General features: G+C 42.6%; 1 protein-coding gene and 1 long non-coding RNA gene across 2 annotated transcripts in view; one reads left to right on the top strand and one right to left on the bottom strand.

Annotated features, from left to right (window-relative positions):
- LOC138789357 (coagulation factor XIII B chain-like) overlaps positions 1-27,174 on the top strand; it is a 99,578-nt gene that overhangs the window by 30,191 nt on the left and 42,213 nt on the right. The gene's annotated exons all lie outside the window — the stretch shown is intronic.
- Positions 6,957-9,525, bottom strand: LOC138788996 (uncharacterized). The gene is made up of 4 exons (XR_011362677.1): positions 9,471-9,525; positions 8,122-8,172; positions 7,972-8,020; positions 6,957-7,250 (listed from the first exon to the last, which is right to left on the bottom strand). It is a non-coding gene; the product is annotated as an uncharacterized lncRNA (long non-coding RNA).

A 27,174-nucleotide genomic window follows, 5' to 3' on the forward strand; every position in this document is an offset into this window, starting at 1 on the left:
ACACCCACTATCTTAGGGACACTAAAAATTATTGAAGAGGATTGAAGAGGCCAAAAATAATTCAAAGTGTCAAATACAGTTCACAAAATGGCCATAAACTGTGCTGCTCCTCTTGTATATACACACTGAAGAATCACATAAAAAGGCAGATACCTGTTAAATAAACATTTTTTAATGGTGTTGAGTGGATCTGTCAAACTGTTCGGGTTTGTAACGAATGCTCGGTTGCAGAAGGTGAATGCAGCCCCAGTGCTGCTAGGAAAACATGGATGTAGCCTATGGCCTATAGCTGTAGCTATGTTTTTCAGGACTCCCTAGGGCAGCATGCAACTTCTGCAGCCTTATTGAATCAAGGGAAGAGCATTGGGGTTCAGAGAACGTTACAAAACCCGAACAGTTTGACAAATCCGCACAACGCTAATTTTTAACCGTTTGTCTTCCAAACCGTATTTTTTTGCATCACAATACTCTCTGCTGGACATCTTTGACTCTCAGCATCTAAAATCATTACAATCAAAATATATTTTATTTCCTTTTTCTAGGTTTTTGTGTATTAGATCGATCAGTAATGATTACTAATAATATTCAATACAATGAAAACGCCGTATTGGAAAATGGACAAAGATTTAGATTTCAGTGTAATGAAGGAACGATCCCAGAGAATAATCTAGAAGCCAAATGTGAATGGAGAAAAATAAACTATCCAAAGTGTGTTGCTGCAGGTACGTCTATAGTATATACCTGTACATGGTATGAGGAGTCACTGAATCATTACAGAAACCAGATGACTTGTACATATTAGTGTGTCATAAGTAAAGAAGGGGATCAGTGCATAGCACTGAAAGAAAGTGGTCATGTTTTTGTAGCCCCGGACAATGCATTTAAAGGGGAACTCCAGGCAGCCTTGTTAAAAAAAAAAAAAATCAAAATAATGCAAGGTTCTTACCTATGTTCCCCCCTGACACTTCTCATGTGGTACAGTTTTCTGCTTGCTTCATCTCCTCCTGCTGTTCCTTTCCCCCTGCACTGCTATCATACCACATTTCCCAGTAGTCTTTGTGTTGTACACTGAGAACATCCTGTTTTTCCCACCTGTTTTTTAAAGAGTCACTGTCATGAATTTTTTTTTTTTTTTTTGCAGAAATCAATAGTCCAGGCGATTTTAAGAAACTTGCTATTTGAGTTTATTAGGCAAATATGCCATTATCTTTAAAAAGACTTTTCCCAGGTTCCCCCCCCCTCCTCTCCTTTCTGTCATCCACTGCTCAGAATCAGGAAATCTCAATCAGACGAGTCCTGTCTGAGCTATGGAGAGGTGAGAGGGGAAAAGAGATGGAGGAGAAATGTCGGCAGCAGAGAACAAAGGATTACACCCCAGGGGAGCTATTCAGAGGTCAGATAGGTCAGTGGTGACATCAGAGGAGAGAACCAGGGAATGTAGCTTTTAATTAACTCTTTGTTGTCCTGTTTTGGTGTCTCTCTTCCCTCTCTCCATAGGAGAACAATGAAGATAGGGGGGAGAGCTTCAAACTGCTTTTTCATGATAAAAATTTATTTTTCGGCTAATAAACCCAATTGAAAAGTTTCTTAAAATCGCCTGTACTATTAATTTCTGCAAAAAAAAATAAATAAATTTCACAACAGTGACTCTTTCAATTAAAAAAAACACCCAAACTAGAAACAAGAGTGGTGCTGTTTTTGGAAGAAGTGGGCCTATTTTTCTAATCCTGGATAATCCCTTTAATGTCTCCTATATTTCCGCAGTAGAGTACACATGCTGCAGGTGTTTTGCCTCACAGCAAATGATGAGCGAATAGTGAAATATTCGAATATTCGATGTTCGTACGAATATCTCCCGAATATTTGAATACTCGATCGAATATTCGATCCCATTGAAGTCAATGGGAACAAGTATTCGATTATTGAAAAACATCTATTCGACCACTTGGAGGTAAAAACTGGAAGCTGGGGGATTTGAACGCTTATCGAATATTTATCAAATATTCAGCAAACTATTTGATAATATTCGATAGATCGAATACCTTACTATTCGATGGAATATCTATTCACTCATCACTACTCACAGCATATGGATGAGATCTGTAAGGTCTCAGTCACTTCCCTTGTACTGTAATCTGGGGCAGACGTCACCTCCACTCATGAAATTTGCAGCAAATCCGCCAAGTATAAATGTAGCCATAGATCATACTCTCTGATTCTGCCCCCATATATGTGATATCTACATTTATCTGCTTTTCATTAGGGATGAGCGAGCCGAGGTTCGGGTTCGTACAAACCTAAACCATCGGTATTTGAATCCCGCTGTCTTCCTGATCCGCGGGGAAGGTGGGAAAAACCCTAACCTGGAAAACAGGAATACAGCCTATGATCTACAGGAAGACAGCAGGATTCAAACGCCGATGGTTTGGGTTTGTACGAACTCGGACCTCGGCTCGGCTCGCGTATCGTTACTTTTCATAGTAACTTTTCAATATTGACATTTTTTTAAACAATAATTATATTTGTTATTTGGTGGCAGATAATTGTAATATTTTCTCCTATTTCAGCCTAACTCAATGAGATTACTGTAACTAGAAGGGAAGAACAGGAAGAAGACCACTACAATGATAACTGTTGATACTCCCCCCTCCCCCATATGTATTTCCCTAAATATTATTATTTGCTGTGTATTTCTTAGTAACTTCTGTGCATCTTTAGATAAGAAATAAAACTTCTTTCATACTAAATATATTCTTTACTGTGATGGACTTTTTTTTTTTTTTATATTCTATCAGTTTGTTTAATACAGACCAAACACCAATTTAAATCCCCATAGAAAACCTCTCCTGCTCTCCAGACTGGAAAGAATACACCACTTCCTGCAGGACATACAGAAGCTGATAAGTACTGGAAGACTAGAGATTTTTTTCATAGAAGTAAATTACAAATCTGTGATTTAAAAGAATTTTTTTTTTGTTAACTACTTAATATTCCTTACAACGTACCAACCAATCATGCAATTGGAATTCATTGGTCAGTTATCAGTAGCATTTTTATAGTGACAGCCTTGGGTTACTACCAGTATACCTGCAAGTTCAGAGGTGAAGCATGTAACATACCTAAATGTCAACCTCTTCTTATGCAGCTAATCCCTGCAGTGCTGTGTACAACCCCGACTGGATCACTGTATAATGTTCATTCCATGTGGCACAGCTACAAACCTACCAAGACATGGCTGTCCACCTAAACTGACAGGTCAGGCAAGGAGAACACTTACTAGCAGAGCAGCCAAGAGCCCCATGGTCACTGTGGAGGAGCCTCAGATATACACAGCTCAGGGGGGAGAATCTGTCCACAGGACGACTATTAGTCCCCCAGAAATCTGCTCTTTATGGAACAGAAGAAAGAAGAAAGCCACTTTTTACAGCAAGCTATAAGACGAGTCATTTACAGTTTGCCACAAGCCATGTAGTGGACACAGCAAACACCAGTTGATTTTAAAACAATTCATTTTCTCCAGAATCCCCCTTTAAAGCGTAACTGTCATGTTTTTTTTTTATTGTAGAAATCAGAAGTATTAGCGATTTTAAGAAACTCTGTAATAGGTTTCATCAGCCAAAAAAGCCTCCTTCTGTACTCAAGTAGCAATCTCCCAGCCTCCCCCCCTGACTTCTTATCTGTGCATTATCAGGCAAATACGTCTTCATTACAGAGAAGCCAGTGAAGACGGGTTCTGCTCTCTCCATTGTAAGCCTATGAAGGGGGGAGGGGCCGAGGGAGATGAGGGAGCAGGAAGAGGTGACATGAAGGTCAGCTGTTTGTAGACTCTCTGGGCACCTAAAACGCTAAATTCAGGTGTCAGAAAGGTCAGTGCTTATCTATGAACTTACTGAGAGAAGATTGCAGGGTGTTGTGCTGTGCAGAAATCCTCTGTGCTCAGTCACTCCTAACAGCCCCTCCCCTCTCTATAGCCACATAATGGAGACAGAAATCCTGCAGCTTCTGATGTGAGGGGGGAGGCTGGGAGATTGCTTTTTCAGTCCAGAAGGAAACTCATTTCGTACATAAAACCTATTACAGAGTTTCTTAAAATCGCTTGTACTGTTGATATTTAATGTTTTCAGAAAAATGGCCCTGAAATGACAGTTACGCTTTAAGTCTGTTGTTGTATTGAGGAAAAAATGTGGAGAAGTTCAATATTTAAAGGGTTATTCAAGCCCCCCCACAAAAAAAAAAAAAAAATATATATATATATATATATATATATATATATATATATACATGCAGTGTAGATATTTTTCAATAGAAGTAAATTACAAATCTCTAGCACTTTCTGACACCAAATAATTTGAAACAACTTTTTTTTTGTCCACCTCCACCATCTGTATTCCAGTATTAATTGACAAGCGAAAAACCAATTATGACAAAGATACTAATGTGAGTATTGCTGGTTACTGTATTATTAACAGACATTGTCAGCTATTAAATGGGTATTTGAAAAGCGGAGACACTTTCTTGAGGGAGCCAATCACCAGATTACTTTCCTTACAGACCACAACAATCGGCAATACTTAGACAGTGGTAAACGTCTCTCTCCCAGACAGGCCTGGAGGGCATTATTCTTTGCACATTTTAATTTTGTGGTTACTTTTAGATTCTAAAAATGAGCAGGCAGATGCCCTTTCATGCAGCTTTGGTGCCAGCGATGCCCCCAAGGAATGCCCCCACAGCAAGGACAGAGAATCTGCTTAGTTATCTTGTTTCTTTGTTCTACTGTTCAAAATGACCTCTTCCTATTGTAAGGATGTTGTTCCTGTATGTTGGGTTGAGTTTAGGACCCCTTATTCTGACTCAATGACCTGGCAGTAAGTGTGGGGTGTATGAGATAGTCCTTGTATCTGTATTCCATTTACTTATCCTGCGTTTACACGAAACGATAATTGGCCCGACATCGATTAACGATGTCGGACTAACGTTTTTTTTTTTTTTTATAACGATCAGCGTTTAGACGGTACGATATATTGTACGGAAAATTTTGTGATCACTTAAGCCTATCTCACACATTGGTTAAATCAGCGAACGACTGTTCATACGGAACGATCTGCGAATTTTGTGCGAACGATTAACGACGATTTGAGAAGACGTTCAAAGATCAAAATGAACGATTTCTCGCTCGTGGTTTGATCGTTCGCTGCGTTTACACATACGTTTATCGTTCTAATTCGATCATTATCGCGCAAATTATCGTTACGTGTAAACGCAACATTACTTCAGACCATATATTATCAGATAGCTAAACTCCTTTGCAGCTGTCATTGTAGAAAGATTCCAGGTTTATTCCAGACAGAAATCTTGTAGAAATGCTGGTTACAATGGTTTGAAAAGAATATAAATGACCAGGGTCAACAGCAGGATACAGTGGCTTGTACAATACAGTAAGATAAAATGGCTGACAGGATGAGGGAGAAGGAAGGAGCTAACACACCACAGCAAGGGGACAGGAGGGTCAAACTAAAACAGGCAATGCAATATGACATAGACACATGTCAGTGAATGAAACCAAGTCCTGGGACATGATACCCCTCTATGCCCTCACATAGTCAAAAGTGCCCCCTACCTGTGCCCTTATATAGTAGATAAGCCCCTCTGTGCATCCATATAGAAGATAGGACACCTACAGTCCCGCATATAGTGATCAGGCCCCTCTGTGCCTCTATATAGTAGTTAAGCCTTCTTTGCACCCCCATATTGTAGTCAGGCCCCTCTTTGCCTCCATATATTAGTTAGGCCTTCCCTGTGCCCATATAGTAGTTAGTCACCCTCTGTACATCCATATAGTACTTAGACATCTCTATAACCCCCAATATGTAGTATCCCTCATGTAGCCATACCCTGTAGGTAACTCCCACCGGCAGTAAGCCTCCCCAGTAGGTAGTATCCCCCATGTAGGTAGTTGGTATTTACCCTCCACCCTGAAATGTAGCTCCCTTACAGTAGTTAGCAGCACCCCCACCCCTTAACAAATTTCTGTGAGCCACTGCAGAGGCAATTATCACCATCTGTAAGTAAAAATAGAAAAATAGAAAAAAAAAAAATACTCACCTGGTCTGGGCTGAATCCGGTCACCAGCCTCTTCCTTCCTGTTCTGCAAGGCCAGCGCCTGAGTGACATCGACACTTCACTCATGCTTGACGTGCACGGATACAGAGCTCAGCCTCTTGTGGTTGGAGGCATAATGCTGCCTCCGGCCACAAGAATGTTGACACAGCAGGGAGCCAATGGTTTCTGCTTCTTGCTGTGTCAGTCTGTGTTGGCCCAGGAGGAACTGTACATGGTCATCAGGAGCGCGAAGTGCATACAGTTCCAAAGAGGAGACGCGGGTCAGCCCGGTCCTGGGAGTCAGAGCTTGAACACTGTATTGTATAAAAGAAAGGAGGGCACCACAAAAATAACAAAAAGGGGTGATACAGAACTAGATGCTAAACTATGTATAAAGAAAGAAAAAGGAAAGTACTGAACCAGCACACCCAAAATAGTATATCAAAAATATGTTTATTGATATATCAATAAACATATTTTTTATATACTATTTTGGGTGTGCTACAGCTTGAACACTGTCATCTGACTGGGTAAGTGAGGGGCCCAGTCAGATGCCAGCATTGATGCAGCAGCAGGCCAGCAGAGTCCAGGGATTCTCCGTTGGCTAAGTCTGATGCTGGGGCCAACTTAGGTGATGACAGCAGCTGTATCACTGTCTGGGGGTCCAGCCATTAAGTGTGCGGGAGGCGAGGGACCCGCTGGAGTATCGTCCAATGGCCCAGTCCAACGTCTAGCTGTGAGCTAAAAAACTGTTTTTTTGGCGGCAAGTCTGTGTCAAGGGTGGTGCTTGTAGTAAGAAAAAAATTCTCATAACATTTAAAAAGTCCATTCTCGGCACTCACCATATCATGCTTCAAAAAAGTTTTATTGTGGAAGAATCATCAGAATACATATGACGGGACGTTTCAGCATCAAGCCTTCCTCAACTGTCTATCTGTGAGCTGGCATCGCTCTTCACGTACACAGAGCTGTGCAAAGTCGCTAGAGTAATGATAAATGTAATGTGGTTATACCTGGTGTATGCAGGGTGCGCCATGGGCCAAAAGTACCCCAGTCCATGATGTCAATGTGTTGAGGGATTTCTTCCTTGTCTATGGTCTCTGCCTTCTCTTCTGGATTGCCCTCTGGTATTATAATCATCTCTGGAACATCTGCAATGTAAAAGGAAAGACAACAAAATCCGCAAATCTTTCTTTACCCTTCCCCCTTAAAGGGGTAGTGCGGTGGTAAATAATTATTCACAGACTAACACACATTACAAAGTTTTACAACTTTGTAATGTATGTTATGTCTGTGAATGGCCCCCTTCCCCGTGTCCCACCACCCCCACCCGTGTACCCGGAAGTGTGGTGCATTATACATACCTGTCACGTGCCGACACCAGTCTCCGATCTTCATTCAGTGACGTCTTCTTCGGGCGGGCGGCGAACAGTTCCGTCTGTTCCGAATGCCGGCCGCCCTCTGCAGCGTCATCCGATGCTCAGCCGCGATTGGCTGAGCATAACTGTACTCAGCCAATCGTGGCTGAGCACAGTTGTGACGCGGCGGAGAGGGGAAGGGCTGCAGGGATTCGGCCGGACGTCCGAAGATGACGTTTGGCACAAAATGGCGGACGGCCCTCGACACGGATCAGGTAATGTATAATGCACCAACACTTCCGGGTACACGGGTGGGGGTGGTGGGACACGGGGAAGGGGGCTATTCACAGACATAACATACATTACAAAGTTGTATAACTTTGTAATGTGTGTTATTCTGTGAATAATTTTTTAGCGCCGCACTACCCCTTTAAGGCTTCAGGCTTTAAAGTAGAGATCCCAGAGCCCCAGAGCCCACTTTAACTATCACAGAATATAACCAGCAGGAACTTACCAGAAAATGGTGGCAACAACAGCCACGATCACCCCTACACGACCTCCGCCTGGTAATAAGCAAAGACAGGTATTATTATATGTTATTTATTACTATTAGGAATATATATATTTGTATATAATGAACGTCATTGTCATAGTAACTACTCACGGTTATGGCCGTCATAGTTGATGGCAATCTCCGTTCCTGAATCCCTGATCACTGTCAAGTAAGGAAAATACGGACATTAGATACATTTCCCAGCTAACGAAATAAAATGTCCATTTAAAAAAATAAAGTTCCTTCAATATGAAGCCATTACCTGATGACTCTGCCATCTCTTGTCCCAAGCACAAACTATATAGTGATAAAAACACCACAACTCTCAGAATATTCGCATTCTGGGAGCACAGACAAATATATAAAAGGTACCATGTGTCTCCTTGACCTAAGAGCTATCTAGCAGTGTCAGCAGTTATGGAGGTGTGGTAAGTGCACTGTATTCTTCTGACCACGCCTCCATGACATTTCAGAGTGGCAATGTTTCTCTTAGGGGATTGCAGCCTCAGACAACTACATTAAATATATAAAGCAATCTCATGACTTACCCATCTATGCTCCCATGTGAGCAGTTTGGGACGTCATTTTTGGCTGACAGTTTCCCTTTAAGGCGATGTTCACTGAACGGATGGCTGTTCTAAAGACGGCTTTATTTTTTTTTTTTTAATAAGGAACAGCCACAAATAATGTTTATAAACATTATTTACGGACGTCATTATTAAAAGATGGCCGTTAGTTTGAATAATCGGCTGTCATTTGGGGCTAAAATCTCAGCATGGGAACAGAGCCTTATACAAACAAAACCAAGGCTAAATGTGTAATGTTATGCAGCACAAAATATACATGACCTTTGCTTAAAAATCTGGTTATTTCAATCAATGTGAGCCGACCTCTGTACTATTCTGCTTGTGCAACATCAGTTACCGTAAAGATGTAACAATTCCCGTGAATAAGGATGTTTCTTGTATAAGTATCTTCTCCATTGTAGCTCAGTATCGGAGAGAGAAGCAACAAGCTGGAGAAGTCTCTGCTCTGGATATATCAGAATGTCTCCATCAGGATTCTTCTTCCTGCTGATATCTGCAATGTCCTGTTGTGCAGCTTCCCAGCCGGAGAATGGTGAGATATCATTTACTTTATCATGGGGTCATGTATGAGGGCAGGTCTATACCATGCATTTATGAATATTTGGTGGAAATAAGGGCAGGACACAATGTGTGGTAACCAAGGGGTACTAGGTGGGGCTTGTAAGGGCAGGTGTTGCGGTTCCATTGCGGCACTCATCATGGGGCTCGGGCAACGGACTGCAAAAACGCAGTGTTAATCCAGCCTTGCCTGGAAGTCTGTATCAGGTTTCATATAGAGGATTCTTTGTGACCTAAAATGACACTGTCCCCTACCCCTTTTGCATTCTGATTTCTCTTCATAGATGTAAAGGGTAAATTTAGCGGTTTTCATACCTTACTTTACATCATGCGTCATGGTGCTTGTTCAAGTAAAAAGTGATCTTTTATCATCTGCAGATTATACTAAGTGGGCGGGGCTTCACAGAAACTGCGCCACTTAGCTCGCCCACAGCACCACCGTAGGCCCCGCCCCTCTGTGACATCATTGCCACATAGGCCTCGCCCCCTCGCCGACCAAGGTCTAGGCCCCACCCCCTCTAGGTCGGCCCATACCAATGGGCGCTCAGGGGGCGGGGCATATGTGATGTCACGGAAAGGCAGGGCCTACAGTGGCACAGTGGGGGGGGCTAAGTGGTGCAGTTCCCATGAAGCCCCTCCCATTTAGCACAATCTGCAGTTGATAAAAGATCACTTTTTACTTGAACAAGCACCATGACGTATGATATAAAATAAGGTATTAAAACTGGTAAATTTACCCATTAAACCTGTGTAGAGAAGTCAGAATGCAAAAAGGGTGTGAGAGTGTCACTTTAAATAATCACCTTTCATAGGCGTTTATACATTATCAGACATCAAGCCGTTGTCAGATTTTACTTTACTGTTATAAAGTAATATGCATGGTGCAAGTGGCCTAAACGTCTGATGTTAATAAATATGTAACACAACAGGTCAGACATGATATACTGTAGGAGTAAAATGCACCAACCAAAGCATAAGGTGAATATATTATTATTATTATTATTATTATTAATATATATATATATATATATATATATATATATATATATATATATAGATAGATATAGATAGATAGATAGATAGATATATTTTTTTTAAGTATACTCATATTTTTGGACTAGTTGGAGGTTTATATTTTAGGATAATTTCAATATAGTGACCTTTATCTACCTATTAATAGACATTTCTTTTTGAAATAAGCTAAAACATTGAAGGAAATATAAATGAAATAAAAAATCTTCCCTGGTGAAGCAGGTGGGTCTCTTAATATAGAATTTACATGGTATTCTTCCAACCCGCTATATAACAGTCCACCAGGTGCAATATTTTTTAATACTAACCCCTCTAGTAAAATAGTGTGTTAATACTGTATATTTATAGTCACATATTGAAAAAATTATGTGTTAAATTGAGAAGAACCTGGGGTGCTAGATGATATTTGCAAGGACAGCTGTTACTGTATAGCTGCGGCTTTGGTCACGGGGCTCAGGGTGTGATATGCCCTTCCTGGATCCTAACATATGCCAGTTAATGTTTATAGGTAGTCCCTGAAGTGTAGTGGTACAAGTGCAGAGGAACCACAGAGTCCAGGATAACTTAAAGTGTAATGGTCATGTAACTGAGAATATAATAGGTTTTATCAGACAAAAGAGCTTTTTTCTTTACTAAAAAAAAGCTGTTTTCTGGCCTCCCCTCCTCACTTCTTATCTGTTCCTTCTATCAAGGCAAAGTTGTCTTCATTACAGAGGAGCAAAGTAAAGACATATGGAGTATGGAGTGAAGACCTATGGGGGGGGTGAGGGGGATAAGTGAGCAGGAAGAGAAGACAAGCTATCTGTGCAGTTTGGAGACTGAACACATAAAACTCTGGATTTACAAATTAGACTGCTCAGGGCTGGTCTGGGTGAGGTAAGATTGCAGGATGTTGTGCTGTGCTGGCTTCTATACACAGGCTGTTTCTCTCCTCTCCATGCTCACTCATCCCCCTCGACCCTTCCCCTCTCTATAAAGCATAATGGACACAGAAATCCTTCTTTTTCTAAGGGGTGGGGGTGGGGGACTGGAAAACTGTTCTTTGAGTACAGAAGGAAACTCTTTTACCTCATAAAACCTATCACAGAGTTTCTAAAAATCGCTTGTACTATTAATTTCTGCAAAGTTCATTTTAGATGACAGTTACACTTTAAACAGCAGAACAAGTTAGTGAAGTTTCTTGAAAGTGCAGTACAGGCTTTAAAGTTCCTTTTATAAAAAGGTGCAAAAATGTAGCTTGACAATTTTGGAATAATCTCTTTATGAGGAGGGGTATTTGTTAAGGTAGACTTGTAACTTGCACCTTAGGCAGGTTACTGTGAGGTGGGGGTGTAATTTAATACAGTATTGTACTCAACTGGAGGGGCTTTAAGTTTCGGGGTGGTATTTTGGGGTGGTTCATATGCTACCTCTGTTTTAATGGTTCCCTGTGTCCTCACCGTCATGCTGTGTCAGGCAAAGTTTTTGGGTGGTTCATGATAAGCTACCTCTGTTTTAAAGGTTCCCTGTGTTCTCACTGCCATGTTGTGTCAGGCTGAGTTTTTGGGTGGTCCCTATGCCTACCTCTGTTTTAACCAGGCTGTTGCACAGAATTAGGCATAATGGTGCCATAAGGCAGCCTCAGAGGCATCCATACATGCTGCCCCTGCTGTTTCCTGCCCATTTCCATTGTGTTTCCATCATTTTCTGAGGTTGACAGGTTTTCACACGACCTTCCCTCTACCAAACTTGGGTCCCCTGCAAAAATGCTCGAGTTTCCCATTGACTTCAATGGGGTTCGTTACTCGAAATGAGCACTCGAGTATCGGGAGATATTTGTCTCGAGTAATGAGCACCCGAGCATTTTAGTACTCGCTTAACACTAGCTCTAACCACTTTGGAGGAAGTGGTGATAAACTTGAGAAAAGAAATACTTATATCCACGGCTATGACGATCCACCTTTTGCTGGTCGAGGGCATCAAGTGACACGATCCAGGAACACAGGCCCCACTTAATGGTAAGCTAGCCGTCAGTGTTGTCCTTTAGGTCGTAGCGAAGTGCAGCAGAGTCAGTTTGCTCAGTTGCTTATTCCGAACTGATGTCTGTAGTGAAGCTACTGGCAAACTTGCAGGGTTGTAGATGAGAGTCCAGGACAGCCCTTTAGTGTCGATCAGAATTGTCATGGCTAGTCAGGGGCGGGCTGGGCCGGGGAGCAAGGGGGCATGTGCCTCCCGGGCTGGTCTTCCCCACCAATGAGTGGGCCGCGACCCGTGGCCGACCCTCTGCTATAATTGAGACTGAAAGAATAGCGCGGCCGGCCGCCGCGCTATTCCCTCAGTCTCTTTCAGGCCGCCTGTTCCCCTTCAGTTGCCGCAGATGTGCCGCGCGCAGGCACGTCTGCAGGCACCTACATCAGGTCCCCAGCGGTGATGTAACTTCCCTGACACGCCGCTGAGGACCTGAGAGCGGAGAGAGGAGCCGCCGCGCTGCAGCAGCAGGGAGAAGCTGCTGCAGACTGAAGATCTGGCCCGAGGAGAGGTGAGTTGTTTTTCTTATTTTTTTTTTAAACCCCTTCAGGGAGGATGCACAGGGGGGCTATTCTATGAGGGTGGATGCACAGGGGGGCTATTCTATTAGGGTGGATGCACAGGGGGGCTATTCTATTAGGGTGGATGCACAGGGGGGCTATTCTATTAGGGTGGATGCACAGAGGGGGCTATTCTATTAGGGAGGATGCACAGAGGGGGCTATTCTATTAGGGAGGATGCACAGGGGGGCTATTCTATGAGGGGGATGCACAGGGGGGCTATTCTATTAGGGGGGATGCACAGGGGGGGCTATTCTATGAGGGGGGATGCACAGGGGGGCTATTCTATGAGGGGGGATGCACAGGGGGGCTATTCTATTAGGGAGGATGCACAGGGGGCTATTCTATTAGGGGGGATGCACAGGGGGCTATTCTATTAGGGTGGATGCACAGGGGGGCTATTCTATTAGGGAGGATGCACAGGGGGCTATTCTATTAGGAGGGATGCAGAGGGGGGCTATTCTATAAAGGAGAATGCACAGGGGGGCTATTCTATGAGGGGGATGCTTAGGGGGCTATTCTATGAGGGGGGATGCTTAGGGGGGCTGTTTTATGAGTGGGGATGCACAGGGGGGCTATTCTATTAGGGGGGATGCACAGGGGGGCTATTCTATTAGGGGGGATGCTTAGGGGGGCTGTTCTATGAGGGAGGATGCACAGGGGGCTATTCTATGAGGGAGGATGCACAGGGGGGCTATTCTATTAGGAAGGATGCACAGGGGGCTATTCTATTAGGGGGGATGCACAGGGGGGCTATTCTATAAAGGAGAATGCACAGCGGGGCTATTCTATGAGGGGGGATGCTTAGGGGGGCTGTTCTATGAGTGGGGATGCACAGGGGGGCTATTCTATAAGGGAGAATGCACAGGGGGGGGGCTATTCTATATGGGGGATGCACAGAGGGGCTTTTCTATATGGAGAGATGTGCACTGGGGGGGGCTATTCTATATGAAGGGATGTACAGCAGGGGGGCTATTCTATATGGGGCATGTACAGCAGGGGGGCTTTTCTATATGGAGAGATGTGCAGCGGGGGGGGGGGGGGCATTCTATATGGAGGGATGTACAAATGAGGATGTTGCTGGAGCAACAAGCCTAAAATGTCTGTCTGGCAGATCCCGGAGAGGAGTCATGGCCAGAGAAGCCTTCATGATGGCCGGAGCCAGATGGAGAAGAAAAAGAAAAGTGGACGTCTCTTCATGCAGAGAAGACGCCTACTGTGAGTCACTGAATGTAACTGCACTATAATCATTTATAAGGTCTTATAACTTATCAGGGGTGTCAAACTCCGTCCCTCCAAGTGTTGCAAAACTACAATTCCCGTCATGCTTTATCTGTCCAGTCATGATGGGATTTGTAGTTTTGTAACAACTGGAGGGACGGAGTTTGACAAGTGTGCTCTATTGTCTGTGTTCTTATACCTGAGATAGATAGGAGATAGATAGATAGATAGATAGATAGATAGGAGATAGATAGGAGATAGATAGATAGATAGATAGATAGATAGATAGATAGATAGATAGATAGGAGATAGATAGATAGATAGATAGATAGATAGATAGATAGATAGATAGATAGATAGGAGATAGATAGGAGATAGATAGGAGATAGATAGATAGGAGATAGATAGATAGATAGATAGATAGATAGATAGATAGATAGGAGATAGATAGATAGATAGATAGATAGATAGATAGATAGATAGGAGATATATAGATAGATAGATAGATAGATAGATAGATAGATAGATAGATAGATAGGAGATAGATAGATAGATAGATAGATAGATAGATAGATAGGAGATAGATAGGAGATAGATAGATAGATAGATAGATAGATAGATAGATAGATAGGAGATAGGAGATAGATAGATAGATAGATAGATAGATAGATAGATAGATAGATAGATAGATAGATAGATAATACAGAGAAAAGCCGCACTTCCAAAGAGAAAGGAGTGGGTGCTTGCGAAGAAAGTCCCTTGGCCGGGGATCCCAAACACAGTCCAAAAAAGTCCGCAGCACTCCAACATAAAGTAAGGTGGTTTATTCCATCAACACAGGTACAAGAAATTAGCAACGTTTCGACTCCCTCACAGAGTCATTCTCAAGCATTGTGGGAACATCCGTAGTGCATATTTATAAGGCTAACATATTAGCATATGAAAACACCAATTTATGATATAAAAGATATAAATCATGTTTAAAATTACATTATAATCATCCAATAAAGTGCATTCATGTAAACAAACCTATTAGAAGTGAAATCACCCCAGTACTGTGCAGTATGTGACTGTGGACATATAAAATCCTAAACAAGCAACATGAATATTAATCGGGAGGGAGGAGCCACTCACCACTTCTTATGAACCAGAGAAGCAAGTCCAGAGCGAGTAATGGCGACCGGTATACTGGCTCGGCGTGGTGCAAATCTTAGGGCGCATGCGTGAAGTCATGCCGCCCAATAGCAACCACTAACCAACCGGAATAAAGGAAATTGTGTACATAGCAACTGGTCATAAATAATGTAAAGTGAACCAAACAATATACCCGGGTTTCTGGTGCATGCATAATATAGTCTGCCTCGGACAGCAGAACCCCTGGAGTCCCATCCGGGGATCAGTAGAGTAAGTGCTGCGGTCGGCACCCGGGACCGGGCGAGTTGCGCAGCTCCCCCATAAACGCCTTGCGTCCGGTGCGGCCACAACCGTCGCAGGCGCTCTGGGACATCCACTTCGCCCTTTCTGAGACATCACTTAAGGGGACGCATGTCATGACGGCTTGACACAAGAAGGTGTAAAGACAAGGAAATAGGTATTGTTTGAAAATTTAAGAAATCCAGAGTGGTTCATGAGTGGCTCCAAAGTTCCCGATCATCTAAAATAAAAAATAAAAAAAGGAAGAATTAAAATATAGGAAATCCAGAAGACAACATGGTCATAATTACATAGCAATAACCATCATGTATATTTTATGTAAACATGTTATGATGTATCTTAAATTCAACGTTAAGACCATTGGGTTTTAGAGTTTGTAACTCATAAATCCATTTGAGTTCTTTTTTCATCAAAATGCTTAATCTGTCCCCTCCACGTTTCAGGGGTGGGACATGATCTATCAGCATAAATCTGAGATCCTTTTCTCCATGGCCCATCTCTGAGAAGTGTTTGGAGACTGGTAGATCCAGTCTCTGTCTCCTAATAGTGTACCTGTGATGGTTGATTCGAGTTTTAAAGTCACACTTAGTCTCACCAACGTACAAAAGCTGGCACGGACACCATAAAACATATACAACATATTCAGATGTGCAAGTAAGATAGTGAGAGAGTTGATATTTTTTCTTTGTGCTCGGATGTATAAAATCAGAACCCTTATTCATAAGGGGGCAGTTCACACAACTGCAACATGGAAAGGACCCTTTCTTTTGTGTCATCAGGTAGGTCTGTTTTTGCCTATTACCCAGAGAAACGTCGCTTTTCACAAGTCTATCTTTTAAATTGCTATCCCTCTTATAGCTCATCAAAGGATAGCTCTGGAAATCAGAAATATTGCCAAAGCCATCCCTGATGATATTCCAGTGTTTCCGGATGGTTTGTGCTACATGTCCAGATAAATGGTTGTATGTTGAAATGAATGGTATTCTCGCGGGGGAGGGTACTTTTGGTAGTGGGTGTAGCAGTTGTTGTCTGTCAATACCCATAACTGTAGATTTATGTTTAGCCACTAGTTGTTGGGGGTAACCGCGAGCTAAGAATTTTTGTGAGATTCTATCCAGGGCCGGTTCAATATGTGTCTGGTGACTAACAATTCTGCGTGCTCTCAACATCTGTGAAAAGGGTAATGATTTAACCATAGGTCTGGGGTGATTACTGTTGTAGTGCAACAATGTATTGCTATCTGTTTTTTTAGTGTACAGATCAGTCACTAATGAATGCTCATGGATGGAAACTTGTGTGTCAAGAAACTGTACAGTATGTTTTGAGGAAGTGATTGTGAACTGAATGTCCGGATTGATTGAATTGAGGAAATCATGGAACTGTGTCAGCTCAAGTTCGGACCCACCCCACACTAGGAACACATCATCAATGTATCGCCACCACCCCAGCACATGGCTGAAGTGGGGCGACACATAGATGGATGTCTCCTCCATGTCAGCCACAAAAATATTCGCATAAGTGGGCGCCACGTTGCTATTGAAAGGTACAGCCATGGGGACCAACGTGGCGCCCACTTATGCGAATATTTTTGTGGCTGACATGGAGGAGACATCCATCTATGTGTCGCCCCACTTCAGCCATGTGCTGGGGTGGTGGCGATACATTGATGATGTGTTCCTAGTGTGGGGTGGGTCCGAACTTGAGCTGACACAGTTCCATGATTTCCTCAATTCAATCAATCCGGACATTCAGTTCACAATCACTTCCTCAAAACATACTGTACAGTTTCTTGACACACAAGTTTCCATCCATGAGCATTCATTAGTGACTGATCTGTACACTAAAAAAACAGATAGCAATACATTGTTGCACTACAACAGTAATCACCCCAGACCTATGGTTAAATCATTACCCTTTTCACAGATGTTGAGAGCACGCAGAATTGTTAGTCACCAGACACATATTGAACCGGCCCTGGATAGAATCTCACAAAAATTCTTAGCTCGCGGTTACCCCCAACAACTAGTGGCTAAACATAAATCTACAGTTATGGGTATTGACAGACAACAACTGCTACACCCACTACCAAAAGTACCCTCCCCCGCGAGAATACCATTCATTTCAACATACAACCATTTATCTGGACATGTAGCACAAACCATCCGGAAACACTGGAATATCATCAGGGATGGCTTTGGCAATATTTCTGATTTCCAGAGCTACCCTCTGATGAGCTATAAGAGAGATAGCAATTTAAAAGATAGACTTGTGAAAAGCGACGTTTCTCTGGGTAATAGGCAAAAACAGACCTACCTGATGACACAAAAGAAAGGGTCCTTTCCATGTTGCAGTTGTGTGAACTGCCCCCTTATGAATAAGGGTTCTGATTTTATACATCCGAGCACAAAGAAAAAATATCAACTCTCTCACTATCTTACTTGCACATCTGAATATGTTGTATATGTTTTATGGTGTCCGTGCCAGCTTTTGTACGTTGGTGAGACTAAGTGTGACTTTAAAACTCGAATCAACCATCACAGGTACACTATTAGGAGACAGAGACTGGATCTACCAGTCTCCAAACACTTCTCAGAGATGGGCCATGGAGAAAAGGATCTCAGATTTATGCTGATAGATCATGTCCCACCCCTGAAACGTGGAGGGGACAGATTAAGCATTTTGATGAAAAAAGAACTCAAATGGATTTATGAGTTACAAACTCTAAAACCCAATGGTCTTAACGTTGAATTTAAGATACATCATAACATGTTTACATAAAATATACATGATGGTTATTGCTATGTAATTATGACCATGTTGTCTTCTGGATTTCCTATATTTTAATTCTTCCTTTTTTTATTTTTTATTTTAGATGATCGGGAACTTTGGAGCCACTCATGAACCACTCTGGATTTCTTAAATTTTCAAACAATACCTATTTCCTTGTCTTTACACCTTCTTGTGTCAAGCCGTCATGACATGCGTCCCCTTAAGTGATGTCTTAGAAAGGGCGAAGTGGATGTCCCAGAGCGCCTGCGACGGTTGTGGCCGCATCGGACGCAAGGCGTTTATGGGGGAGCTGCGCAACTCGCCCGGTCCCGGGTGCCGACCGCAGCACTTACTCTACTGATCCCCGGATGGGACTCCAGGGGTTCTGCTGTCCGAGGCAGACTATATTATGCATGCACCAGAAACCCGGGTATATTGTTTGGTTCACTTTACATTATTTATGACCAGTTGCTATGTACACAATTTCCTTTATTCCGGTTGGTTAGTGGTTGCTATTGGGCGGCATGACTTCACGCATGCGCCCTAAGATTTGCACCACGCCGAGCCAGTATACCGGTCGCCATTACTCGCTCTGGACTTGCTTCTCTGGTTCATAAGAAGTGGTGAGTGGCTCCTCCCTCCCGATTAATATTCATGTTGCTTGTTTAGGATTTTATATGTCCACAGTCACATACTGCACAGTACTGGGGTGATTTCACTTCTAATAGGTTTGTTTACATGAATGCACTTTATTGGATGATTATAATGTAATTTTAAACATGATTTATATCTTTTATATCATAAATTGGTGTTTTCATATGCTAATATGTTAGCCTTATAAATATGCACTACGGATGTTCCCACAATGCTTGAGAATGACTCTGTGAGGGAGTCGAAACGTTGCTAATTTCTTGTACCTGTGTTGATGGAATAAACCACCTTACTTTATGTTGGAGTGCTGCGGACTTTTTTGGACTAGATAGATAGATAGATAGATAGATAGATAGGAGATAGATAGATAGATAGATAGATAGATAGATAGGAGATAGATAGATAGATAGATAGATAGATAGATAGATAGATAGATAGATAGGAGATAGATAGATAGATAGATAGATAGATAGATAGATAGGAGATAGATAGATAGATAGGAGATAGATAATAGATAGGAGATAGATAGGAGATAGATAGATAGATAGGAGATAGATAGATAGATAGGAGATAGATAATAGATAGGAGATAGATAGATAGATAGGAGATAGATAGATAGATAGATAGATAGGAGATAGATAGATAGATAGGAGATAGATAATAGATAGGAGATAGATAGGACATAGATAGGAGATAGATAGATAGATAGATAGATAGATAGATAGATAGATAGATAGGAGATAGATAATAGATAGGAGATAGATAGGACATAGATAGGAGATAGATAGATAGATAGATAGATAGATAGATAGGAGATAGATAGATAGATAGATAGATAGATAGATAGATAGATAGATAGATAGATAGATAGTAGGAAGTGGCTATCTAGCAGCTCATTATGTATCTTCGATTACACATGATCTCTCGACCAGCAGACACATTTTAATAATGAGAACCTTCTATGGCAGGGGTCTCAAACTCGCGGCCCTCCAGCTGTTGCAAAACTACAATTCTCATCATGCCTGGGACAGCCAAAGCAAAGCTTTGGCTGTCCCAGGCATGATGGGAATTGTAGTTTTGCAACAGCTGGAGGGCCGCGAGTTTGAGACCCATGTTCTATGTGGATGATCCTGGTATTTGTACAGTGGATGTTAGTTAGTAATGGCGGTGGTGGTGAAGGGGTTGTGATATTTGTTTCTTTTATACTGGTATTATTGGTCTGGGTATACTGGATCTCAGTTATGGTTTGGTGGTATTAGTTAGTATAGGGTGGTAATGGTTGTGGTCACAGTGATAATATATGTTTCTTATATACTGGTGTATTTGATTTGGTCAGTAACGGTATATAACTGTATCAGTTCTGTTCTGGGGGTCACATCCACATACTGAGCCCCCACAGAACTATGTATTCTGATCTCCCACAAAGCCTCCAGTACACAATACACCAAGAATCCTCCAAGTACAACAGCTGCAAACACTACAACTTCCAGCATTTACTGACAGTCTGCAGCCCTCAGGATATGCTGGGAGTTGTAGTACCTCCTCTGATAACAGCTGGTGCTGTAGAGATTCAGGGCTGATGGTTGTAACATGATAAGAGAACCAGAAGGGCAATGTAAATGATTACAGCACTGATAACAGGGTCACCGGGTACACAGCATGGTACCTTAACCCTGGCGCATTCACACAAGACAGATTTAGCTGACAGATTTTTAAAGCCAAAGCCAGGAATGGAGTTGGAAAGAGGAGAAATCTCAGTTTTTCCTTTATTACCTGTTCTCTGCTTATAGTCTGTTCCTGGCTTTGGCTTCAAACATCTGTCAGATAAATCTGTCTGTGTAAAGGCACCCTAAGGTACTATGCTGTGCACCTGAGCTAGGTTCCCTTTAATCCAATAGATATATATCCTGGGATAGCTCTCATTACATACTATATAGCATGTGAGAGACCACTAGGTTTAAAGAAGTACTCAGAGGCTTGAGACATTTCATCCGGAGGTAAGACAATTACAAGGGCTTTTCGTGGCTGGGAACACTGGCCACAATACTATAATTCTGTGGCGCATGTGGTATCTTCCTTTCCCGCACTTATTTGGGGAGGGTAATACCAGGTAAGGGCCAGAGTGGTCCTTGAAGGATGGGCCGCTAGCCTGCCAGTCAAGGGCCAGTGCCGTGTGCTTGCCCCCCAGGCTAAAATCTGCCAGCCAGCCCCTGTGGCTAGTACACAGGAACAGTAAAAAAAAATAACAGGATCAGCATACACTTTCTACACTGGGCTAGGCCTGAACTAGTCTGAGCAAATGGTTTGCTCCACCTGTATAAATAGACATCAGGGAGCTGTCCTATTGGAGGAGAGACCATGGGAGACTATGAGACTGGCCTCTGATTTGTTATAGAGAGGAGGGGGTTTTGTGAGATAACATTGATAGGGATTGTTTAGCTATCAAACTCTCAGCTGGTGACAAACAGGAGAAGAATAAAAATTTAGACACATACATAGTTAACCCTAAGGCCATATTTACACATGGCACGAACAGCGGCTGTTGTGAGACACAGCCATGTCACAGAACGGCCGCTGTCACAGATTTTCACCCGTCCAATACTGTAGTATCAGCCAGGGTAACATCACTTCATTTTAATTGGAATGCGGGCACTCTCAGCTATGCCCGATTTCCAATTTGACATAGAACACAATATAAAGTACGACCAGGAGCCGCACTTTACATTGTGTGCACAGTTTTTTGTGCAGCCATATACACTACGGCCGTTCTTCTATAGAATCTAATGTTAAGCCACACTGTGGATAAACAGCGGCCGTTATTACAATCTTCAACAACGGCCGTTTTTTATTGAAAATATACATAGTGCGACCGTGACCTTACAATGTAAACCTTCAGCTATGCTTTGCAATAGGAGAATACAGTGAGACACCTAGTGGTGGGAGTGCAGAAGACACTTTTACCATCCACAGAACACCTAGCCTATGGCTTCATTAAGCGCCAACCTACATAAAGGAAAAACAACAATGGCACATTGGTTCTGGGACATTGCAAAATGATATTCCAGGAAAAGTAAAGATTTCTTTTACAGCCACGTTATGAAAATGTTATAAGGCAATGCAATTGGCCAATGATTATCTGATCAATAATCAATTAGGGGATATTCTATGTAGGTCTTCTCAGAACCTCTTGTCCCTTATTCCTTAAACATTTTTTTTTCTATTGCTTTATATTTGCAGGTATAACATGTGACAGACCTGACATTAAATATGTATACCGGAGCTCCCTTTTCCATTACAACTTTCCAGTAGAACCTGGGACATCTATAGAATATCGGTGTGCTCCATTGTATCGATCCCATGAGAGAAGCAAATCGGGGAACATCAAATGTACTAACCAAGGATGGTATCCTGAACCAAAGTGCTCACGTAAGAACCTCACCAGTTAAATAACTGATAAACATGGGTAGAGGTCACCAGCACTACTCTCTAATGATGGCCATTTCGCGCGCATGCGCGCTTCTACGGATCCGTAGAAGCACGCATGCGCGCGAAATGGCCATCATGTTAGCACTGTGATAGTGATGTCTTCATGGACTTTTAACTGCACGCTTTGCAAATAAAGGAGTCATTTTGCCACAGATGGGTGAGTGCCCTTGTCTTTCTCTCTCTATTTGGACAGTTAAATAACTGTCCAAAATTTGAAAACTGCACATAGGCCCCAAACAATCAGCAGCCATAATTCATAGGACTCTACCGTCAGGAATAAAGACACCAATATAACTGGGTGATGGGTGATATTCAGGCAAAAATTTTAATGTTCATTTCTTTAACCATACAAATAACCGGGCATGTTGTGCCAAACTCTTAGACCGAGGGGCTATAAGCGGGCGCAGCCGATCACTGTGCCCGCTAATAAGGATTTTTAAATGCAGCTGTCAGACATGACAGCTGCCTTTACATGACCTGCAGTGCCCCCCTGTGGTGGTCTAGTGGGGGGTCCCTTCTCCGTATCCCAGCTTGGTAATCTATAGATTTGGTCTGTAGCAGCCCAGAGTAATAGAGCACTGATCTAATGGAACAGTGCTCTATTAAAGGACCGCTAATAAGGCCTTTTAAATGCAGCTGTCAGACACGACATCTACATTTACATGCCCTGCAGAGCCTCCCGTGGTGCTCTAATGGGGGGGGGGGCCCTTCTGTCTATCCCAGCTTGGTAATCTATAGATCTGGTCTGCAGCAGCCCAGAGTAATAGAGCACTCATCTAATGGATTAGTGCCCTATTAAAGGGGTTTTCCAGCTAAAATCTTTTTGTTTCAAATCAACTGATATCAGAAAGTTATACAGATTTGTAATTTATTTCTATTAAAAAATTTCTAGTCTTCCCATACTTATCAGCTACTCTATGTCCTGCAGGAAATGCTTTTTTATTTTCAGTCTGACACAGTGCTCTCTGCTGACATCTCAATATTGCATGTGGCATATTTTATGCAAAAATTAAGTCTGTCATTGCAAAGTACAATTATTGGCGCAAAAATAAGGGTTCTTGTGGGTCTATAGGTAAAAAAATATGAAAATGAAAATTGGCTCAGACCTGTAAGGGATTAAACCCCACGAAAAACCAAGACCAAAAGGGAGGGTGGGCAGACAAATCAGCTGCAGGTAAGTCCAGCGGAAATAGAGAGTAGGAAGAGGAAGCTCAGTGGGGCTAAAGGGAAAGGGAGGGATAGAGGGAGAAGGAAAACCAGCCTATTGGCCACAGAGTCCATAGGAAACACCCAGTAGGTGTGCCTGCAAGGGGAGGGGATGGCATGTGGGGATGGATTAAATTCTCCCAATAACTTTTAATCTCTTCCTGGCAGCTGCCAACCATAAGGGTGGGTTCATACTGAGGAATTCTTGCGGATAATGTCCGCGGAATTCCACTGTCTGTCCGCGCGCCTTTCCGCCGGCTCCATAGACACCATTCTATGGGCCGGCGTATTCCATTTTTTTTAAACATCTCCTTTCCTTTGTATTGTGTGTGTATATACTCTAGCTCCTGATGCTCTGTGCAGCCAGAGCATATATACAACACTAGCTGTAATGGCAGATCATTCTGTACAGTGTTCACTTTACAGTGAGCTGGCCTTAGGGGTGTGTGACCTGACTCGAAGGGGGGCACCAGCATCTGATGTCACCTGTCAGTCACTGGATGTAACTGCACTGTAATCACTATACTGTCAGTTTAATCAGTAGCAGTGTAGTGTCCCACTGCGTGTTTTCTTTTCTCTTCTTACACCTTGGTACAAGGCAACAACACCTAGCAACCTCAGGTCACGGCATGTGCATCTCCGTCGTGCATGTGTATTTAGGTAGCATGCAATGGAAAATGCGTATAGGAGCAGAAACATCAGTCTATTGCTGAATTCCCTGCCACTGTACATTATTGAGTGGGTATATATATATATATATATATATATATATATATATATATATAGCCACTGCTGGCAACAAATTTCTAGATTGATTTTAAAAGCCTTCCCTTCCCAATGGGGGAGGGTAAACTCCCCCGCAATACGATCGCAGGAAGCTGATCCATTATACTTACTGCCCGGGGCTTCTTCTGTGACTCTGCGCTGACCCAATGCTTCAGGCTGTCTTCAGAAAGGTTCTCATTACACATTGTGTGACCCCGGCCTTACTCCCAGCATTTCAGAATAAGGGTACGTTCACACTTCACACCGGACCCGCAGCAGATTTCATTGAAATAACTGAACACAGCATCAAATCTGCACCATCAAATCTACTGCGGATCCTGTAGGTGTGAACGCACCCTTTAGGCTGGTTTTGCAGCGTGTGTACAGAAACAAATTAAAATCTGTCATGTGAATACACTCTGAGGAAAGATGGGACATAGGGGGCAGATATCACCATGATACCATGCCTAGAAGTCACAAGGAACTGACAGGAAATGTCGTGATTTGTTTTAGGACTCTGTTCATACAGGAAAGCTTATGTTGTAAATGGCTACCGTACAAATGCACAACAGGATATTCTGGAAGGAGAAAAAGTGAAGTTTCGATGTAGATATAATTACCGAACACCAGATGGAAGGAGAGATGGAGAAAGAATGTGTCTTCCTGGAGGAGACTTTACTCCAGCCAAATGTTCTAGTAAGTTTTATTAGTTATATGTCATATTCATTTGCGTAACCCATGGAGGCTCCGGTGAGAGCTAGGGGGCGATCTGGAGAAGCCAGGAGGTTGGACACTCTGTGATCACTTACTTGTCCCCTATCCTGTCCAAGGATAGCCTTGTGAGTACAGAAGGACGCTCTCTTACCTAATAACTTTTTTATATTCACTTGACTCCTGATATTTAGCAATAATGCTTTTATTTTCTCCAACTATGGGCTGTTGGTTCACATTATAGTTTTACTGTTAATGCAGAATAAAAAAAGTGAAGTATGGGGGGGGGGGGGTGAGTAGATCCAGGGGCAGTTGAGTTAGTTGAAGAGGTACTGCGGGTGAAAAAAAGAAAGTTTTCAAATCAACCGCTGTTAGAAAGTTATGTAGATTTGTTATTTACCTCTATTTAAAAATCTGAAGCCTTCCAGTACTTATCAGCTGCTGTATGTAGTGCAGGAAGTGATGTATTCTTTGCAGTATGACACAGTGCTCTCTGCTGCCACCTCTGTCCATGACAGGAACTGTCCAGAGCAGGAAAGGTTTTCTATGGGGATTTGCTACTGCTCTGGACAGTTCCTGACATGGACAGAGGTGGCAGCAAAGAGCACTGTGTCAGACTGGAAAAAATACACCACTTCCTGCAGGGCATACAGCAGTTGATTAAGGTGGTATTATAGCAGGAGCTCTAAGAGAACATATCCTTCTCCGAGCAATGCTAGCCTATGCCCCTTAAAAAAGGGTGATTGTTTTGTCCAAAATTTTGTAAACTTAATTTTGTAACAAAAAAACATAAGACGTTCGTATTTCCTACAACTATTGTGTTTCTTCTTGATTCCAGGACAATGTAAGGCTCCTGAACTTTCAGATGGAAAAATTATTCCGACTAAAAATCTGTTTGGGAGTGAAGAATATTTGCAGTATGAATGCAATAAGGGATTCATGACAGAAAGCCGAAATCGTATAAGAATTGCTCATTGTCTCAACGGGAAATGGTCGGAGGAGCCCAGCTGTATACGTAAGTCTCATGCCTCTATCTTCTAGAAGCTGAAGACGAATAATAAGCCACATAAATTATAGAAAAGATATAAAGATATAGAAAAGGTTAGATGAATACAGATTAAGGCCATGTTCACACAACGTATGTTTAGCATAAATCACGCCAACAACGGCTGTGATTTATGCTAAACATATGTTGTATTAGAATGAATGGAATCTCGTCCGGAGCATATACACACAGTATACGCTCCAGCCCTTATTCCATCCGGCCGCTCAAAAAACTGACAAGTCAGTTTTCTGCGGCTGCTATTCATTGAATAGCGACCACACAGAACATGTCAGTTCACACAATGGAGCGTGCAGCTCCAGCTGCACGCTCCATTGTGTGCAGAGGTGAATTGGGATGCAGGCACACACTGAATTCACCAGAAATGCAGTACCGGCCGGGATGATCTTCAGTAACAACGGCCATTCTGTAATCCGGGTCACGGAATGGACGGAGTTATACGCCATGTGAACATGGCCTAATTTTGGGCACACCTATTTGTTTTTTACTATATTTTTCTTCTGTAGAAAGAGTAAAAACCTATGTGTATGTATATGTGGGTATAAAGAAAAATGATGACCTTTAAAATTCCATGAACATTTTTTCTGTTTAGGCTATGTTCACACAACGTAAAGAGACCGGCCGTTCCGTGACCCGGCCGGGTCATGGAACGGCCGGTCTCTGCTTAGGTCATCCCGGCCGGTACTTAAGTTCCAGCCGGATGATCTTTCCGGCCACAGTGTTCTGATGTGGGTGCATCAGCGCGCGCCCGCATCAGAACTTCACACAGCACACAATGAAGCTTGCGGCCGGAGCTGCTCGCTTCATTGTGTGAACTGACAGGTCTCTCTGTGGCCGCAATTCACTGAATCCGTTATTTGCGGGTCCGCATGGGATCCCGGCCGGAGCGTATACGATGTGTATACGTATACGACGCTCCGGTCGGGATCCCATTGAAGTAGAGGCATTCACCCCGCACAAAGTACGGCCGTTGTTGCCGATGGCAACAACGGCCATAATTTTATATAGTGTGAATATAGCCTAAAACAAACAAAAAAGAAAAAAAAAATCTAAAAGCTTAACTTCCAAGGTCTGATCACCATCCTGTGTCTTAATTGCAGGGAAAGGATTAGCT

The sequence above is a fragment of the Dendropsophus ebraccatus genome, chromosome 4 (assembly GCF_027789765.1).
Source record: "Dendropsophus ebraccatus isolate aDenEbr1 chromosome 4, aDenEbr1.pat, whole genome shotgun sequence".
NCBI classification, from domain to species: domain Eukaryota; kingdom Metazoa; phylum Chordata; class Amphibia; order Anura; family Hylidae; genus Dendropsophus; species Dendropsophus ebraccatus.